The sequence below is a fragment of the Hirundo rustica genome, chromosome 14 (assembly GCF_015227805.2).
Source record: "Hirundo rustica isolate bHirRus1 chromosome 14, bHirRus1.pri.v3, whole genome shotgun sequence".
In the NCBI taxonomy this organism is placed as follows: domain Eukaryota; kingdom Metazoa; phylum Chordata; class Aves; order Passeriformes; family Hirundinidae; genus Hirundo; species Hirundo rustica.
The window spans coordinates 14,440,550-14,459,198 of record NC_053463.1 but is presented as its reverse complement, the minus strand read 5'-3'; the positions used below and the strand labels follow the sequence as shown (position 1 = coordinate 14,459,198).

General features: G+C 41.1%; 1 protein-coding gene across 2 annotated transcripts in view; it reads left to right on the top strand.

The window, feature by feature from the left end:
* SLIT3 (slit guidance ligand 3) overlaps positions 1–18,649 on the top strand; it is a 519,844-nt gene that overhangs the window by 230,713 nt on the left and 270,482 nt on the right. Inside the window, exon 1 of one of the 2 annotated variants that reach the window (XM_058422441.1) lies at positions 6,681–6,763. The exons of the other annotated variant lie outside the window; for it this stretch is intronic. The gene's annotated coding sequence lies outside the window, so the exon portion shown is untranslated. Of the gene's footprint in view, positions 1–6,680; positions 6,764–18,649 lie in introns of those variants that run through there. 2 annotated transcript variants of the gene reach the window in all.

Below are 18,649 nucleotides of genomic sequence, written 5' to 3'. Positions count from 1 at the left end.
GTTCAGTCTCTTAACTCCTCGCAAATTGTTCCATTAAATTTTTAATCTATGACAATGCTAAATGCAGTTAATTGTTTATGGAATGTTCTATAGCATAGTGATAGAGACAGTTTTGATCAATCAGGTGGCTCTAAAGCATCCACATTACTACTGCGTCACTGTATTTCAAAAATTGTTACTGTTGCTTTGGAAAGTGTCAGTCATGGTTAAAGATGTCAGCAAATTTAAGAGGAGGACAGAAAATATCCATTTAGAAATCTTGGTTCAGTATAAAAGTTAATGCTGAAAAGTATGCAATTGGAATTTTATTTTCCTTCTGTTCCACCCACTGATGACTGTCATGAGAGCAATAGGCCAGACATAGGATTAAAATTGTGCTAGTTAAGTAATTTACTAACTACTATTCTGCAGTTCTACTCTTTCGTTAGACTGCTGGCTTGAACTATAAACTTGAGAATTCTTACACCTCTAAGACGTTCTACTAAACAAATATTAATTTAATATTAAGGATTACAGAATGGAAACTATTGCCTATACAGTACTCACAGAATTAAAAGGACCAAATGTAATAGAGAAGGCAATCTTTCATAGAAACACATAAATCCTTAAATAGTTTTCTTCTGACTCTTTTTTTGTAGTCAGACAGTTTCATCAAGCATGCTCCCAAAAGATAATGTGAATGTCAAGGTGTAAACGTGTCTTGAAACAGCCATTTAATTTGCCATGGGAAGTTATCATGGTGACTGTAAATTATGTGACTTCCTCATGCTAAGTAAACCCAAAATGAAATCTAGACAAGCCATTAAGGAAATAAAGCATTGGTTTAATTCTATTGCATTCCAGCATTATGGAAAGACGCATCTTGGAATTGGGATTGATTGGAACATTTTAGACCGAATCTGTTGACATTGAAATCTGATTCTTTTCCATAGATGCTCAGTTATATCAACTTTCGCTGAGTTGCCAGCATGATCCCGTGAGGGATGTTTACATCCCCACCTGCCTTTCCTAGACCCTGCCCCTGCATTTTCCTCTGGTTATGGATCAGAAGCTCATGACTGTGGAACCTTTTCCATGTTGGAACTGGATTTTTTTAACCAGGACAATTATGTCTCCCCAAGATGGGTGGAGAAACACATTTGGTCTGCTTTGCCTTTGATAGAGGCACCTACCAGTGCTTGAAGTCCTTGTGTTTCATGAGGAGTAGGTCAGACTTTACAAGGGCTTATGTCATCCATCCTCCTCTTGCATGTGCAGGACCTTCAGGAGGTTTCATTCAGCATAAGGGTGTCCAGTGTAATGCTTTAGCTGTGATTGTGTTTCCTTCTGTGACTTCCTCACCTAAATTTCAATTGTGCTGGATGAAATGAATAAATAAATAAATAGAACTTTAGGTTGAGATTTTTCAAAACAACTCTGCTCACATTTAGAATGTGCCAGGAAAACAATTTGGAGATTTCTTTTGTGTCTTTTAATTACTGCATTGACTAGTGCCTCATAATTTTCCTTAAAATTTGTAATTTATGATCAGCGAAGATTTTTGTGAAAAAGGAGAAGTCCCATTTTTATTTCACATCATACATTTGTCTTCTCAACTTGATCAGTAACAAGCAGACTTCACTCTTGATATTGGAGTTCAAAGTTTAGCCTGTGTGTCTTCTTAAGCATCACATATGGGAAGGAAAATCTTACGTACCTGATAAGTTACTTTTGTTTGAAATATTTTTCAGATGGGATTTTCTGGGGGGATGGTCATTCACTAGAAAACAAAATCATTAATAAAGTCAAAAAACTCCCTTGCTTTGTGGTTATTGGGGTTTTGTCTCTGACCAGCAAAAAGGCAACACTTATGCCAGACAGAACTGAGCTCCCTACAATCCCTCCACATGGCTAAAATTGCTAAAATTACTGGGCAATTTTGATAAGTAGTTATTGTATTAAAAAGGGGGGCTTTCAAATGCTGCACTGATCATTGGCTAACCAGGGCCATGCCATAAAGAGATTTTAAATAGAAATGGAGCAGATCCTGTCTCTGTGCATTAGGAACTGGTATCAGGTGGCTCAGGAAGAGCATCCAGGGTCACTTGGTGCTGTTCTGGCTGAAGCTCTGGATGCCTCCTGTGTCACAGCTATGATTCCTGCAGTTTTGGGTTTGCATCCACAAGCTGGACTTCCTTTTTAATTCTGTGAAACTGTCTGCTAAAAGGAGAAACGTTGTGTGTGCTGTTTATATTTCTTATTTATTTAGAAACTAAATAAATATTTTGGTCTTTCTCATTAAGATAAAATTCTCAAAACTACCTCATCTTATCAAATTCCACTGTAGAACAGGGAACTTCTCTGAGCTGGTGTTTTTATTTTCCTACCAGATGCTCTTTAGTGTCCAGGGTGTATATTGGACTCAATATTCTATGACTACTCAAAGTAGAAAGCCCTGAGTTACATCTTATTTATAAGGTATGAACAACCAAAGCAAGGGTTAAACAGAGTCCTGAAAAAACCTCAGGTTATGTTAAACCACATGCCAAGTTTCTGAAGTGTAAGGCATGAAAACAGGTCATAAATCACTGTCTGCAGAAGATGAAGTCTCCAGGATTTATTATTTACGCACCATTTTGATTTGCCCACGAGGAAGCTCCTTGTTGGGATAAATGCTGTAACTATAGTGATAACACACTTGGAGCTGCAGCTTCCAGCGTGGGGCACAGCCAGGACAGCACCACAGCAGCCTCTTGCTGGGCTTCCAGATAGGAAGGGGAACATTTGTCTCACAGTAATTTCTTTTTTTATGGGAAACTATATGTAAACCACAGAAGAAGAAAAAGGAAAGAAAAAAAAAAAAAAAAGAAAAAGAGGAGTTATTAAAATACTTTAAGGAAATGTGTATACTTCTTTTCCTTATGTATTCCTTGTCAGCAAACAGGAGCAAAGAGTTTGGGTTGCTTTTTTTTAAAAAAAATCCAAGTCTTTGGAAAAAAAGGTTTTTAAATTTCTTTTCTAAAGACAGCTTTTCAAATGCATCTATCTAAAAACTTGCTGGGGTTATTCTGTATGTGTGTATTTGGATCTAAGTATCTTTATAGCTCTGGTTAGAGCCAAGGCTCTGCCAAGGCAGAGGTGGGGTCCCCCTGTGCCTCTCTGGACCCACACATGCTTCCCTGCTCCTCCAAATCCTTTGAGAAGAGCCTGCCAGATGGAACAACATGAATCCATCCACATGCATTCAAATGTGTAACAAATACAGATTTTATACACATCTCAGGGGTTTCTGAGTGATCTGAGGATGTTTAGAAGGTTTTTGTGAGATCACCTGTTTGATTTTTACTTGTTGCAGGTATCAGCTGTTTCCCTGCAATCTGCTGGCTCTGCAGCTCAGCTCCCTGTGCTGCCTGGTTCTGTCAGCCCCCTCTTGAGCTGAGTCCTTGTGGCTGTGAAAATAAATATAACTTTCCAGGTTGATAACAGTCACTGAGGAAAGCCCATTACTTTGTGACAGACAGGTTGCATGTCTGCAGAGCTTGTTCAGCACTCAGAGAAGAGGGGCTGAGTTCTCAGCACCTTCTGTGGAAGGGACATATGGGGAGATGAGATGGAATGGCACTTTTAAAAATTACAGATACTGTTCTGAGCTTGGCTCTGTGATTTTTCTGCGTTTGACTCGCATTTCATCTAAAAGTTTTTAATTATCAAGTGAGTTTTTATTTAGAATGACACATTCTGACACATCATACGACAGTAGTTTATAAACTAATCACTTGTAATTCAGTCTCAAGGAAAACTTCCATGTTATCTTTTCTTTTTCTTTGCTAAAGAAAAGTTTGAAATATCAGTATGTAATATTAAGGCTTGCTTTACTTTCCCTCAATGGTGTTTATTCCTCTTTTCTCTCTGTAAGAAGTTGCTGTGTTCTCTGGGGACAGCACCAGGACCACTTGTCTGAATTCTTGGGTATTATCCCACGTCTATTCTTTATTTCTCCTCAATAACTCACTTGATCTGTTTCTCTTCATCTCCAGTATAAAGTGGGAATAACAATATTGTGATTTCCCTGGAAATAAAGTAGGAATTTATTTCTGAAAATCAGTAAGTAAAACCTCTGCTAAGGCGCAGTCCCTGTTTTCTCACTCTAAATAAGATGTCTTGAGAATTTTCTTCTGAACTTGGACTTCTCAACTTCCAAGAGGCCTGTGGAAGTATCAAGTATCTTGTCAAAATTGAAAAAAAAAAGTTGCCTGAAGTGAAGGTATTTGTAAACTGCAGAGACAAAAAAAAAAAAAAAAAAAAAAAAAAAAAAAAAAAAAAAAAAAAAAAAAAAAAGTTTTCTGAGAGATGTGTGGTTTTGCAGGAAAAGATCGGATTTTATTCTCTGACCCCATTAATGGATGTAGTTCTCAAACATAATTTTTGCCCACAGACACTTCCCCCCACCCCATATTCCCTAATTCTGCATCTCACAGACACTGGTGGCTTTTTCTGAGTAAGCTTTTCCAAAAAAAACCCGAGATGCAGCAAACCCTTGGTGCAGAAAGGTTGGTGTCAGAGATTCATTCTCTGCCGTTTTGAGTGTGTCTCCATCTCCATCTCTGCCGGGGCGCTCCTGCAGCAGGGATGGATGTGGGGGCAGAGATGGATGTGAGGGCAGAGATGGATGTGGGGGCAGAGGAGCTGCAGCGTGTGAGCAGCAGAGGACAGGATGAACGGCTCCTGAGGGTGAGCAGCGTGCACAAGACAAAGGAGAGAGCGCTGCGGCTCCCAGGGAAGAGGCAGCATTTCTCAGCGTGATTAAGTGCTTCCACAGAGCTGCAGCAGCTCCAATAGCACTTACATCTGGCAACTTCACTTCTAGGGAATGCTTTTCCCAGATTTTTCAGTATTTCAGTGAACATGTGCATGTTTATATTGGAGAAAGGGGTTTGCTTTAATGTCATCCCTTCTGAGACGCGCTTGGTAATAAACAACTCCAGATCACACCTTACGTTTTTTATCAGGAGTGAACTCAAAATGTTAAGCTGAATTTCAGACTAAAGCTATTCATCATTTGAGGATACACCTGGGTTTTTGATAAAATATGTGTATCTCAAAACGGGGTTAGTGTGTGAAATTCAGGCACCCCAATTTTATCTAAACACGGGATTAGGCGTGTGAAATTCAGGCACCTCCTGTTTGTTATTTTCTCAATTTCAGGTCATGATGTCTTTTGATTTCTGTCACTGAAGTGATTAGAGCTGAATGAATTTTCATGCGTACAGGTTGGGGAATGAGAGGAATTGGTGCCATGTGTTTCCCATTGTGGGAACCTTTATGATATCATCGTCAGAGAACATGCTCAATATGCCTTCCAGACTTGGCCTGCGCTTGAGGTTGTGATTGCTTTGGACTGTGTCAGGACAATATTCATATTCCCCTTGGTGCATGAATATTAAAATATTTAAAGCATTTAGCAGATAAGAGGAAAGATTCTCCCCCCCCCCCAAAAAAAAACCAAAACAAAACAAAAAACAACAACAACAACAAAAAAACCACAACAAAAAACCCCAGAACCTTTATACTTCTGATGAAAATATGTTCTGTATCTCATTCAATGTCTAGGCTTCCTTTTGCCATGGGCATTCTCAGAAACTCCCTATTCAATGGAGCACTAATTCTCACCTATCCATCCCTAGGTATTCTAAAAACACTTTTCTGGTCCCAGTTGCTAGAAATAAAGTTTTCCTTCTGTCAGCATATGGGTAACAGCTGTCATTACCACCAGCCAGTTATATTGTCTGCTGTCCTAGTCCTTTATCTGTCCAACTGCAGACAGTAATTCAGAAAATCAGAATAAATAACCAAGGCATGTGGAGCTGGGGCCAAGTGTTTTTTATTTACAACACCTGTTGCCTTTTGGAGGGTTGGCATAGTCAGTCTGAGCCACAGCAGCTTTCTAGATTTCCTAACTGGATTGCCTGAGAAGTGTCTTTGCAGGGTTTTTTGGGATTTTTTGGGTTGGGTTGGGGGTTTTTTTTGTGTGTTTTTTTGGGGTTGTGTTGGTTGTTTTGTGTAACTCTTCATTAAAAGGTTAAAACCTAAAATAACACCACACATCTTCAGCAAAGGACTGGTAAAAAAGTTTGCAGTGGGTGGAACTGTGCCCATTTCCACCCTGTGATACACTGATTGTGTTCAGCTGTAGCGCTGTTGTTCCCCCAGCTCTCCTGTTGCTGGGGCAGGGGACATTAAACACCTCAGAGACAAAGCTCTCCTGTCCTCCTCCTCTTTTTCTTCTTCCTAGTCTTCTTTTTCTTTACCAATGTGTATGCACACTGCAATTCTCTTTAAAATCCTTGCATTTTCTCATGTAAATTTTCAAAGTGCAGTGTTTTTTGGGTGTGGGGAGAAAAAGAAAGGGGAGACAAAGTGCCTGTCTTCCTATTTCCTCAGACGTTTCTAAACTTTTAACTTTTTTCTTAATTTCTGCCTCCTGAAACCGTGTCAGTTTAAGCTGAGCTGTTTTTGGTGTTTCAAACTAAGCAGAGCTTGGGTGTCTGAGTGCAGGGTGGGGCTCTGGCTTGGCCAGGTGTTTGGGGGCACCTGGTCTTTGTTGTGTTGAGGTTGTAGTGACCCAGAGCAGCCCAACACAACCATGCACAGCTGTGCTTCCTTGGCTGTGAGCTGGAAATCGATCCCTCATGGGAGTTTCTTAAGACACCTAAGTTTGTTATCTTTAGAGGAAGTGGTGGAGCTGGAAGTAGATATGCTTTGGAGGACACAGCCCCTGCTGCAGGTCAGACAAACGATCTCCCTTTCAACCAATTAGCTAATTAGTGTAATGAATAATATTTTATATGTCCAGAAACCTTGTATTGCCTTTCTCTTTAAGCTGTCAAAAAATTATATCTTGTTTAATCAGAATTCACATCAGTTTTGTGTGCTGAAATGTAGAAAAGTAGAAAGAGGACTTGAGTGTCTAACAAAATTAATTAGAACTCTTGAGTTATTTAGGCTTTGAAGATCCAATACCTCTCTAAAGCACAGTTAATTATAATAATTTTTTTAAAAAAACTGGTATTAACTCTAACTTCTGTCATGGGAAAACCATAAACTCAAAGCCTGAAAAATGGAATGTATTTCTTGCAAATGTATGTAGATACATACATATGTACCACATATGTATATATATAAATATATATATTTAATGTATATATGGTCTTAGCATCCACTTCCAGCTTCTACAATGGACTACAGTGTCCACTGTGTGGTATGGCTGGTTTGCTACGTGTATTAACAGAGGTGAAAAATAATGCACTTGAGTTCCCAGTGTAGGTGATTTTCTTTGCAATTTAAAAAAAAAGTAATTAGTTTTGTGAGAATTGATTGGTCTCTAGGTTTACAGCTGTACAAGTACAGGACAGAAGGAAAAATGAAAATACAGCCTCTATATGCATACAGCTATATGCATGTATTTATCTTAATTTGAAATAATTACTTTTTTGCAGAACAGCCAATGATTTCTCATTTCTGCATGTAAACAACATTTATTAAAAGTTAAAAAAAAAATACATTTTGGATAAAAAAACCACTTAAAACTCTTAAACTAAATTATTTTTGTTCTAGAAAGAGCCACTTTTTCTTCACTGGAAGTTTGGAGGCTCTATGAAATAGCTGTTCATGCAAAACATTCTGCTGCTTGGGTTTTAATAATTTTAACGAGGATATAACATGTATTGTATGCAGCATATACTCCATATCTGTCTATGAACCTCCACATTATACTCAAATCCAGAATCCATACAAGAGACCTCTGAATATTCAATTTCCTGGCAAAATACCTCAGTGGGAAATGAGCAGAGCCAGGGCTCAAGTGGCTTCAGAGCAGTGCAGGACCAACAGGCTGAGCCCGCACCCATTTCAGTGCTGCTTGGGTGGAAGGGGCAAGGAAGGACACGGGGAGCTGGAGATGTTCAAGGAGCTGACAGAAAAAACCCATCTGCCTGTTCCGAGGTGCCTTTTCAAAGGCCATGAGTGCCTCTAAGTGCCATGAGTAAATAAGAGCGGCAGGGTTATATCTTCATGTAGCGCACTCCAAATGGGATTAAACGTTGACAAATCCATGCTGAAAGGATCTGTCCCTTTGCAATTTCCTGCATTTGGAATTACCACACTCTGGAGAGGAAAAACCAAAATGCAGACATGGTGTGATCTGAACGTGAGGAGATGCTGTTGCTTCCCTGGGTTGAGTTTCTCTTCATGTTTCAAAACTCAAAGATACCCATTTTAGCAAATCTGTGTGAAGAACCACACCTGTGTTTTTCACTGCCTCTAGAGCTGTTATTTATTCTTCAGCCACTGAGACTAACTAGAACAGAATGTAATAATAGTTAGGGTTGGTTTCTTAATTAATGCCCTGTCTGTCTTCTGCAATGGGCAGCTCGTGGGGTGGCTGGCAATGCAGTCAGGCCCTTGAAAAGCTCTGTGGGCTCAGGAGCTGTTCCCTGTGTGTGGCACATCCTTGTATGAGAATGCTTTTGGAACAGGCTCCTTCTGCCAGGGGAGCCCCTCCCCTCTCCCACAGCTCCCAGCCTCCCCTCTGATACAGATACTTCATTTGGTGATGGGAATATTGATTCTGTGGGCTGCTGCTGTGATTTCATCCATTACCACCAAACCCAGTCTTCTCCAACAGTTACAAGCCTGCCCCAAAGGGACAGATCTCTTTGGAGAGCACCCCAGCCACCCAGGAAGGAAGTTCCCATTTTCTGTAGTCTTGCTAGAGCACAGTAAGTTTTTTTTCCCCTACATAATGGCTTTAATGAGGTATCGTTTTCTTTTAAACAATAATTATCTTTTAGATTTCTATACAGGTCACAGAAGAGTAAAATTTTCTAAATTTAGATGTTTCGCCGTTAGAAGCATTCCCCATGCTCTGTGAATGATCATTCCTTTGGTAGTTATGTAACTTTTATTTTGCTCTATAAGTTTTTATTTCAGGTTCATGTATAAATGTTAGTGCAAAACAAGTATTTTCTGATTAAATGAGATGGCTTAAATAATATTTTTTTTCTTCTCAATAACTGAATTTTAATAAGAAATTTGATTCCCCCGACCCTAAAAAAAGTCTGGAATTTTGTTTTGCATTAATAGCAGCAGTGATTTTAGAACTGTGCTTAAGATAAAAATGTATTTTGGATGTTCTCACTTAGTGTGAAAATGTGCAAATGTCACAGGTTGTTAATTACTTGAGGCTAGGAACCTGGAAGGAGGACAGGAGGAGCTCTAGTTTTGCTTTGATGAAATGAAATTTCATGGCCCCCCATAACTCAGTGCTGAATGAATGAGGGGGTGTCTCCAGGTGATAAATTTGCACTGTGTAGCCTGAAATTTATTGGAAACTGAATCCTCGCCATAGGGTCAGTTTAGGAAAACTCTGCCAGCAGAGCAGATCTCTGGGCCTGGTACCACCAGCACTCTATAATTAAATATGCTGTTTGGCCAGCAGATCAGAGTGGGAGTTGGAATTAGGGTAGGAGAGCAGCGCTAGCACAGCCAAACAGGCAGGGTGCAAAGCTGCCCTGCTCCTTGCATTCTTCCTTATTTAAAAGGAAAAAAAAAAAAAAAAAAAAAAAGAAAGAAAGAAATGGGGGTGAAAAAGATTTGTTCATGTTGTGATTACCTCTCGAAAGAAGGTCTTAGAAAGCCTGACACTTAAAGGAGGGGTAGGAGGGCAAGACAGGGTGCAATGGCAAGGCAAGATTGATCCTTGAGAGGCTCAGGGAGTGGGGGGAAATATGTTACAAATGGTAATAAGGCAAGTTAAGAAAAATGATACCAGATGTGGCTGAAATGCCAACAATCAGCAAAAAAATGTAAACATATATAAAGCTGTAGTAATAAAGCTGTTACAGCTGTAATGTTCAGGATGGAAAGAAAAATGAGGTCTCTCTTTTTAACTTCAGCTCTATCAGGCTCTGGCCTCTCCTGAATCTTGGTTTTCCCCTCATCCACTCCATCCTGTTAGAACAGTGATCCATCTTCATGGAAATTTGGTAGAGACCATTTCCAGTGTTTTGTATAAAAATAAAATACGACACTGCCAACATCTTTTACAATGAGCAGTTCTATTTATATCAAAGAACACTTCTGAACTCTCCAGCATATTTCACAACCAATTAAATTTCTAAGTGTGTGGAAGCATGTGAAAATTGATCCCATTCAATTACAAAGTGTGAGGGTTCAGACGAGCCCTGTGCACCACTGCAGCCACACATCTGTGTGTGCTCTGTCCTCCTCTCCTGCATCACAGTTCCCTGAGCTCTGCTGTCCACTGATGCTGGCACAACAGATGTAAGGCCACCCAGGAGGCCACGGGTCTGCCCAGGAATCTGCTTCCTCTGGATTCGTGGTTCCCATGGTCTACCTGACCAAGAGTTTAATTCTCCTGCCTCCTGTTCCAGATACACAGGACTCTGCCCCAGAGCACCTTAAAACATGTTGAGAACTGGGTGACCATTTTAAGTGCACACCTTATTTTCTCATCAGTTATGAGATCTGGGAGTTCTTATACTTTGTCAACTTTTTTTTATATGTAGATCTATATAACAAACATAGCTTTTCAAAAGGGCACAAAGTTTGTGTATTCCTACAGGCAAGTGATCCATGCCTGCAGAAAGCTTTGTTTTTCACTGGCTATGAGCTTAGTGAGTCAGTATTAGATAATTAAGGTGCTTTTTCTATTGATTCCCGTGATTCTTCCTAGTTTTAATAATGCAACAGCTATTAGATCATTTATTAATAATGATGAAAACTTTCAGGACTTGCAGTTGTTCCCAGCATTCTGAGACTCTCTAATAATCACATCACATCAGCCTAGTGAGTTAGTGCAGTCCTAATGCATCCTGAGTGTGAATGACTAAAAAGTCACGTGGCTGTTTTAAGAGCTGTAAATTCTGCATGTAACTGTGCAAGAAAAGTACAACCTTTTATGGTTTGTGGTGTTGAATCACTAAGTTTGTGCCACACTCCTCTCATTTTATGGGCTCTCGTACATATGATTAAAGGAAATATTTTTTAATAAGCTGTTTTGTAAAACTATACTCTGAGGGAGTGGATATATTTTAATAGTTCTTGGAATTTCCAGTCCTAGTTATTACACAGAGTTGCTCAGTCCTTTCCTTATTTAGTCAGGAAGCTTTTCAGATTATCTGTCAGATGTTGTTCTACTCAGCCTGAGCATTTCATTCACGTATTATCACAGTCCTTATCATGGCATAAATACTGCCTGTCTTCTTTTGTTCTGATTTTTTGACTGCATCCCTTATTATTTGCATTCAAGTCAGGAATATCCTAATGCCCAGACAAACCCTTAGGGTTGTTTCCATCAGGAAGGACTCAGCTTTGGCTCAGCTGGGTGACTCTGCGCTGTTGGCATGACTGCAGCGGGATTTCACGCCTGCACTACAGAAGTGTTGCTGTCAAGAGGAGCTGTAGAGAGCAGCAGCACTGTCTGCTTGCTTGTCTGAGTGTTAGGTGCTGGTTTTGAGTGTGACACTTTGATTTGCACCCACATGGTTGCTGTTTCTGAGACATACCCTTCTCCTAAGATGACATGAGATCTGAAATTTGTGGCTTCCACAGGTGTATCAATCCATTAGTTCAAGCAGATTTCTTTGTTCTGTCTCCTCAGTATGGGTGCCTGAAACGTCTTCAATAATTCAAATTTTTGAGTCACGCTTTGGAAAGAGTCAATTGTCCTAATAGTGATTCAGGTTTCCTTCCTATTATTCCTTCATGCAAAATAGAATCACTGATTCTGTGTGGCACATCCCTCACCCACCTCTATTCCTGTTTCTAAACTTGAACTATGTGGAATAGGCAGTCTTAAAACAGGAAAATGCTCTACAATAGGAACAAAGGCTTTTGCACATTGCTGCTTTGGCCCTGAGAGCATAACTTATAACCTGTCAGGTACTTCCATCAATGAGCTGAGAGCATAACTTATAACCTGTCAGGTACTTCCATCAGTGAGCAGTGTCCCCTTGGTACCTCCTCTGCTCCTGTTTGTTCCCACCCCAAGCCCTGAGTGCTGTGATCCGCTGTGGTCAGGCTCTCACCTCCCCTCTGCTCACGTGGCTGCGAGGGAGAAGAGCTGCAGCACCGCCTTGGAGCTCTGGTTGGACTTGGAGGGATGCTCGGCTCAAATCCCTTCTGCTGTCAATGCAGCATCAGCTGCCCTGAGGACAGCCCCATGAGTTTGTCTAGAAAGCATCAGTGAGCTGGAGTTGCAAAACAGAGTATTTCTGCAAAGAAGAAACAGCAAAATAGTCATATAAAGGAGAGGAAATATGTGTTGGAGGAAAAAAACCCAAACCTTTTATAGGCTTGTAATGAGCCACTTTCCTCAAATGCTTAATAATTGAAAAATAACACAAAAATATTCTCCAGAAGACTTCAAGGTGACAAGGGAGCTGTTTGGTACTGACTTGCAAATAGAAAAAAACAAGAAAAAGCTTTATGCAACCCCCCCTCAAAAAACCCCACAGCTCTGAGCTATGGACAACAAATGGAGTCAGAGAAAGGAAATCTGCTGTTGTCAAGTTAACTTACTGCTGAGCAATTCACTGTGATTTTTGTTGATCAGATTTATAGTAACTCAGACATTTGAGAGGATGGCAGTATGTTCTCACAGGTACCTCTGCAGTTCCTTGGAACAGTGAAAGAGTTGTTCAAGATGCAGACTTTATTTTCAGAGAAGTCAACTTATATCATTAGGGCCACCCAGAGAGTGAAGAATTCCAGTGATTCCCTGAAAGTGCTGGTGTAATCTCTCGTCCCCAGCCTGTGCCAGGCTGCAGGAGCTGCTCCTGCCCCCCCGGTGCCCAGCCTGCACCACCCACAGCAGCCCCGGGCACACAGGAGGCTCTCGAGATTGCCATCTCCAAGCCTGCTGAAGGTGCTTCGGTTCCTCCGCCGCAGCAGAGGAAAATGTGTGTGCGTAATTGAGCGTAGGCAGGAGCCTCCACCGGCCCTTTGCCCTGAAGATAAGAATGAATGAATAAATGAATAAATAAATAAATAGTGACACTGTGGTCAGGGAGGCAGGCAGTTCAGAAGGGAGGCAAGAAGTCAAGTGTGGGAGTTGGGAAGCTGGTGCAGACTAGGAGGAGGAAAGAAGAAAGTGTGGGAGGTCATTTATTCTTTTTTTGAGTGCACCATTCAGTTTCAGTCTGTGGTTAAGACAAGCTATGAAGTTTTTCATAGGGAGTTTTAAATATGTATATATCTACATAAAGCACCTTAAAAAAAAAAAAAATCCCCTTTCTTTCTTTCTAAAAGGGGGTTTTAGCCCAAAATGATTCTTTGAATGATATTATAATCCCTCTCATGGCCTCTTATTTTCTCTTAGAGGAACATAAATGTTTTTGCGAGAGGAATCTTCCGCCTGGAGTAAACAAAGTTTAAAATTTGCATGACCATGAATAAGAATATAAATATCTGCGCGCTTTTCTCGTTTCGGGTACGGAATGGTGACCACGCTGGCTCCTCAGAGCAAACCAGCGTCACTCCGGGACCGAGCAGGAGGCTCAGTTCCACTGGCAGTAAGCGGATTGCCGGAGGTTGAAGTTTAGGCGGAGGCTGAGGGTTCCCAGGCGGGCTGGTGCGGGCGGCAGGCGCAGGCCGGGTTCCAGGCTGGGGCTGATCCCCTCGGGTGGGTGAGGAGCGGAGGGAGCCGAGCTCATCCCGCCTCTCTCTCCCCCAGGTGTCACTGTTGGGCCGCACTGCGGGGCACACACGCCACGGCTCCTTCACCTGCGCGCTACCTGTGGCACCGGGGCTGAGACACGCCACACGGCGTGGCAGTGCTCGGTGACAGCCGCGGAAACACCGCGGGCTGTTTCACTGTTCGCGTCAACGTGTGTTGCACGTTTTCCGCTCGATCCGAGCGGTGTTTTCCATCGGTCGCGGAGCTGAGCTGCGGACAGAGCCGGGAGGATCAAGGGGCCGTAGGGCAGGATGTGAGCCGGAGCTGGGACTGTGCCCGGATCACTGTCCCTCAGCAGGCGGAGTGCTGCCCTGGCTCCGCAGGGATGTGAGGGCAGCAGGACACAAAGGCTCTGCCAGCAGCTCCGCGAGTGTCCCCAGGTCCCCTCCCCAGGCTGCCGCTCCCTGGGGTGGCCCCGTTGTCACCCTGCCCCCAGCCCACCTGGCACCGTGGCTGAGGGGGCACAATGGAGGGAAGGGGAGACGGGGAGCGCCCTCGAGGAGCCAGAGGAAATCCATTCTGCAGCATACCAAAGCCGGGCCTACTTAGCTTCTAGTTAACACAAACGTAGTGCAAATTAATTTTTTCCTAAAGGTGGTTTTGATTTGGGAGCGGCCTCTGGTGTCACTGTGGCGGCCGCCCTGGGGAGCGGGGCGGGGAGCGGCCGAGGGCAGCGCTGGTGGGCGTCCCCTTCAAACGGGGTCTGCTGCCGTAATGAAATAATTACAGAATGCCAGGCTGTTATCCAATTAGGCTGACATTTCACCATTGCTGGCCCTAACTGGATTAGGGCCATTGTGAAAGGATTAGCTGTGCAGCAGAGCCGAGCGGAACGAGCGAGGCGCCGGCGCTGTCACGGCCGCGGGGGAAGCAACTCCTTACACACAATAACACAAAGTGTTTAAAATCTGTGACACTGCCGTGGAAATCCTGTGCGTCCTTCAGACGGATTTTTCCAATAAATAATTCAGGGTAGTGGAAAAGAGGAGCATTTATCTGACTCTTCTCGCTTTTTAATTGCTGCCTGTTGCCGTCTGCATTGCCACAGGAGCTGATACGCATTTTCTGGAGACACAAAATGTCCCAAGTTTTTCTGTATTTTAAACGCTGGCCTTCATTTATATGTAATCATTCGTGTGATGCTGTGCCTTCTCTATGAACTGTTTTTAAAAACATTAGACTGGTTAACAATCACTTCAGTAAGTTCACAGCAGGTTCAGTATTTCCCAACCCCATAGCTTTTCCCTTGCATTTTCTTCTCCTTTGTTTCTTGCTTCTTTCATTCCGATTTGGATTGGTGTAAACTCTAAGTGATGGTTGTTATTAACCAGTCAGACTGTGCAGATTTCGGTTTCCAGCCTTGCACTTCACTCACGCCAACCATGCTGTCACTAAATGCAGTTCTAGTTTGATTATTATCATCTTCCATGCATGATGGGCCTTGGGGTGTTTTCTATGTTTTCTATTTCCCAGGCTGCTGAAGAGCTACATTTCTATTGGAGTACAAGAACTGCATCAACAACAATAAAGAGTAGGGAAAGAAAAAAAGAAAAGGAAATGAGTTTGTCAGAGTAGAGAAAGGAAAACAGTGCATTAAAATTGCTTTGAAACTATTTCGTTCTGCTTGTCTCTCTCCTGCCAAATCATACTCTCATTGAAGTCAATGGGAACCTTGCCATAGAATTAAATAAGGACATAATGGAACATTGCTAACGTCACTGCCCTGGCTTTCCCCTCCCCTTCCTAAAATGGTTTTCTTCGCTTCTTTCATTTCTTTTTTTTTTTTTTTTTTTTTTAATCCCTTTCCATGAAAGCCGGCATAATAATTATCTGGAGCCATATTTAGTGAGTGTAATTATAGTATCTTTTTCCATGCATTTATTTACTCTAAAACATTAAATCTGATTTATTTTTGTTCTGGAAAAGATTTGCCATTCTGTAGGCAGTACTAGATTATTTTTTAAAATTACATTAATTGTTTCAGCATCTTATTAAGTAAGTATTATACACTGTGAGGAGGAAAAAAAAAGGTTAATAGCTGTGAATGAGGTGGCATTGGGTACACTGGAGCAGAGGCTGCCAGCCCAGAGCTTTCCTTCCCAGACCTGTGCTGTCATCAGCTTTAGTTCCACACAGTGTCACTTGGATGTGGAGCCTGGGTGTGGAAAAAAGATCTAATTGTCTTGGATTTATTTGGTGAAAGTGTTTAGGTTTGATTCACTACCACAAATGGCTTGTTATCTGTGTTGTCTGTGGAATTTGTACATTTCCAAATATTTCATTCCATGTAATTATTTGGAAAATCCTGAAGTAAAAGCACTTCAGCAGTTATTTTGTTGTTTAATTAAAAAGTTTGCCAAAATGGAGCTGTTCCTGCTGACATTTTCTAAATGAGATATTAAATCTATAAGGAAGATGTCAGATCTGTTTCATTTTGGTATTCCAGTTTCTGCTGTGACACAGGTTTTGAGCTTACCTAAGTGCAACCTTTCTGTCTTTCTAAACGGGGCTATAGTTCAGTAGTTCAAATCTAGAAATTCATGGAATTTGCCGTGAAAACTGCAGCTCTTGCTTGTGCTTTAGCAAGGCAGGTTCCTTCCCTGATCAAAGTCAGTCAGCACCGAATGTGTACAGATTTCTTTTTGCTGGGTGACTTGCTGAGGGATTGAAGCTGTGCTTCCTTTTAACTGCTGGAATGCAACAGGCGTAGGAAATAAGACATGCAGAAAGATTTCTGTTGAAGTTTTCCCAGATTCAGCACCTAATTTTCTTTTAAAGTATACAGCTTAAGCTGCTCATTTTTCCACTTCATGCAAAATAATCCAAAAGTAAAGCTGATTTGGTGAAATCCCTGCTCGCAGTGCCAGCCAATGGACAATCACTGTAGCCTTTCCAAGCAGGTTACACTTGACCCTTTAGTAACTTTTTTCCTTCCTCTCTCCCTACTTTTCCTCTGCCATCATCCTGTGGTTTTATGGGTCCTGTCTTCCCCATTTCCTAATTATGTCCGTGGAACTTGATCATGATATGAGTAATTGGAGTTCTGATACAGGCTTGCAGCATGCATTACAATGTAATATGAAATGTAGACACTTCTGCTCTAAGTGGAAGTGACAGATCAGAGCTTACAAATTGCATTCATTCATTTAAGAACCGTCTGGGACATCTAAATTGATCACATGTGTTGTATGGATTATGTAATATTAATTAGAGTGGTATCCAATAGTGCAGCTGTGGTCTTTGATGGTTCTATTAAATCTCTGTTTTCAGGGGGTTCATTCTGTTCTGCAATTCTGTTCTGCAAGTCTTTTATTTCACGGGAGGAAAACTTGAAGTAAAATTCTTTCTTCATTGAAATTGAAAAGTGTTAGCGTAGGTAGATATAAATTCAAGAATGAATCAAAGAAATTACAATATCCATGAGATCTCAGACTTCCAGGTATTTTTACACCCATACCCAGCTTTTACATCTCTAGAATGAGCACTTTCCATCTCATAATTGAATATTTTCTGTTTGAAATAGAGATAATAATTCCTTGCCCTGCTACTGTAGTGCTAATGTTTTACATAAGCTGATGACACTTTGTGTTTTATGATTTATGTTGTCAATTGCTCCTATGTATTTATGGTAAATAAGAATATTCCATAAATATAAATACATGCAGTATATAAATATATACAGTATTTATGATGGACATACGTGGTCGTTATTAGTGCAGGATTAAATGAAGGAAAGGTGTTACGTTGCTTGTCCAAGGCAACATAAAAAAGAAATTTTAAAGTGTAAGATCACATCTTCATGAGTCCAATGCTCAGTTTTCTTAAGTTTAGCTTTTTAGCTGAAAGTTTCAGCTTTTAACTTGATGTTAAAGCATTTGTATGAGGATGTGAACGTGCTCCCTTTATTCTGTGCAATATTTTAGCTGCTGCTGGGTTGGGTGCTTGTACTGGGCCATACATGATGTTAATGTTCTGAAGTTAATTAGGATTGCTCACAAACTTTGCTCGAAAAGTTAATTTCTGTTAAAACTCCCAAGCTGCATTCTAGAGCTGATTGAATTTGCAGGATGAGTAGTGCATCTTCTGATTCACACCTTTAGGCTCCAGTCTGTCTAACAAAAATACTGGATAGTTGTAATACAGAGAAATTAAAGGGCTGTACTAACTTCCTACAAATTATATTAATAACTTTGAAAATGGCATTTGAGCTCTTCAGGATTATGAGCCTGGCTGGGTGTTGGTGATTCTATCTGCAGTGAGGCTGCAGATGAAAAAAAGTGACTTTTTCCCCTTCATGTCTAACTTCCAGTTCAGAATGACTGCAAACTGCTTGAGGCAGGATGCTCACAGCCCTTCCTGGCTGCTGGAATATTAAGACTTCAGCAGTATTGTCTATAACATAATGGATTTGTACTGTTTTCCCCAGACAATATGTGCAGAACTTGTTATTTATGGCCTGCATAAATGCTTTTTATATACAAAGAAGTTTCTTATTCTAGTATGTAGGGATGAAAATCTGTCATGATGGAGCTATTTTGGATTTGTTTTGTTGTTGTTGTTGCTGTTTTTTGTTTGTTTGGGTTTTTTATGTTTCTCAAAACATACATTCACATTCATGTTGAAATTATGGGCTAGAAGTAGCACATCTCCTTTTGGATCCTATTTTAAAGGGGCAGTGCCCCACATTCTCTTTCTTGTCCTTTTGATTTATTTATTGATGTTTACTCTGAAGTTTAAAGCAACCTTCTTTTATAAAGTAGTTCTTTCCAGTTCCTCTCAGTATCTTCTATCCCTGAAGAGCTGCACCAGGCCCACCAGCACATTGCATTCCTCCCATGTGCAGCATGAGTTATTTCTCAAAGCAGTGATGCTTTTTAAGTTTGCAAAAGCATTGCAAATCAGTCTTCAAAACAT